Consider the following 2,377-nt stretch of genomic DNA (forward strand, 5'->3'; position numbering starts at 1 on the left):
CGTCGCCCATTGTCTGTGCCGGACGTCAGGAGCGCCGCCGGAGGCCACGCCCCCTCCGCCAGAGGCCACGCCCCCTCCGCCAGAGGCCACGCCACGCCCGCCCGTGCCCTCAGGAGCCGCTGGGCAGTAGCGACGGAAAGTGTCACAATGTGCAAAAGACCCAGGGATCATCGAGTCCGACTGCTGGCCCTGCACAGCACCATCCCTAGGAGCCACACCATGTGCCTGGAGCGTTGTCCAAACGCTTCCCGAGCTCCGTCAGGCTGGTGCTGTGCCCAGTGCCCAGCCACCCTCGGGGGGAAAAACCTTCTCATGAGACCCAACCTAAACCTCCCCTGGCACAGCTTTGGGCCATTCTCTCGGGTCCTGTCATTGCTCACCAGAGAGATCTGTATCTTTTGCCTAACCATTGCAACACAGTCTTCCAAAGTAAATTGCATATTTCATTTTTTCTTTTAACCAGAACTGTGCCTTCAGTGTTTATCAAACGCCACGTTTCACTTTATTCTTACCGATTCAAACCTTGGTGCCGATGTTCTATTTCAACCTCAGAAAAAGTTAATTTCCTCCTCCCGTTACCAGAAGGCTTTACAAGATCTGCTGCACACGGATCAAAACATTTATCTGCATCACTTTCCTGCCAGGTTAAAGAGGTGTCACCCACATTTTACATGTGGGAAACACATCTCCAATACAAATGGCTAATTTTGACAGAAGCTATAGGTAAGAGCAAACTGATCACATAAACATTGAGCAAATTGAGGTTATTGTGTTGTTGCTAACTGTTCTTCCACCCCAGTAGGGGGTTGCTGACATGGATGCTTGATATTTTTATGTGAGACTATATAATCATGTGGAATACAGATGTTTCCTTACTAGCATCTGGGAATTATGTATTTCTACCACCTCCTTCCACTTTTTTTGTTTTTCTGTTATTATTTGGTTGTGTCTCTCTTCTGATGAGATGTCCCAGATTACCTTTGAGGAAATACATGTGTATTGTATTCCCAAGAACAGGATCACCATGTACCCAGTTTATAAGATAAGGAATGAGTGAGCCAGGAATACCAGAAGAAAAAATCTCTCTGCTTGAAAGCTTTGTTTTGAGAACCAGTCTTTGCTGGTTTCCCTGTAGGCTCTTCAAGGTTGTTTTGGTTTTATGTTAAGATGTTTAGGCTAGTGGAGGTCTCTGGAAGGCAATGCTGGGAATGTTACAGGTTTTCCTAACAGTAAAACCTAAATATCCCAGATATTTAGATAACTGAGGGGGCATTTTTTTTCATCTTATCAGTTCTGCAAGAGATCCTTTTCGAAAGAGAATTTTAAGCTTTTCTCTATTACCTGCTCTGGATTTGGGGCTATTGGCCTTTAAAACAACTGTCCACGTGTGCCCCATGGCAGTGTTTATTCTTCTTGGTTATCTGGAGGTATTTATCGTTTCCCTAAGAGAAAACTTCAGCCCCTCATATAATGTATTCAGCTCCTTTATGAGCAGCAGGGAGAGCACCCAGTCTAACCACAGGGAACCGTAAATGTCCTGAGCTGGAAGGGACCGACCCACAAGGGTCATTAAGGCCAGTCCCTAACAGCAGCCTCTCTTCTGGACTTTGCCAAGAGAAATTAGTGAGCCTGCTCTTTTCTCTATTTCATAGGAAAATTGATTGCAGAAGAATCACAGAATGTTCTGGGTTGGAAGGGACCCACAAGGATCAGAGTCCGACTGCTGGCCCTGCACAGGACCCCCCAGGAGCCACACCCTGTGCCTGGAGCGTTGTCCAAACGCTTCCCGAGCTCCGTCAGGCTGGAGCTGTACCCAGTGCCCTGGGGAGCCAGGTCCCATGCAGCCACCCTCTGGGGGAAAAACCTTCTCTGAGACCCAACCTAAACCTCCCCTGGCACAGCTTCGGGCCATTCCCTCGGGTCCTGTCACCAAAAAGAGATCAGTGCCTGCCCCTCCTCTTCCCCTCACAAGGAAGCTGCAAATTGTGATGAGGAAGACCCTCATAGTTTTGTAAGTGAGCCTTTTTTTTTGTCGCATAGAAAGTCCATTTCTTTAAACAAAGTGTTAAGGAAAAAAGAACCTTGGCTTATTACCGAGCAAATTGTTCTCTTCTCCAGCACACTTAATAAATTAGGAAATCGTTTGGTTGCATAAATGGCAACACTACTACTAGGTACTACTGGGAATACACGAGGGGGATGAAGAGGCTAAAGGCATTGGGATGACCTAAAGAACACAGTCAATTCAGCCAGAATTTGAGCCAGTAACTTCTTGTGGCTGCTTCCTAATGCCAGGTCATTTTCAAAGAAAAACGGGCGTTTTGCGTGGCGTTTTTTGCTGCTGTGGATAAAGGTTGCATTTATTTTCCCGCAGCCC

The sequence above is a fragment of the Corvus brachyrhynchos genome, unplaced genomic scaffold (assembly GCF_000691975.1).
Source record: "Corvus brachyrhynchos isolate BGI_N302 unplaced genomic scaffold, ASM69197v1 scaffold191, whole genome shotgun sequence".
Taxonomy (NCBI): domain Eukaryota; kingdom Metazoa; phylum Chordata; class Aves; order Passeriformes; family Corvidae; genus Corvus; species Corvus brachyrhynchos.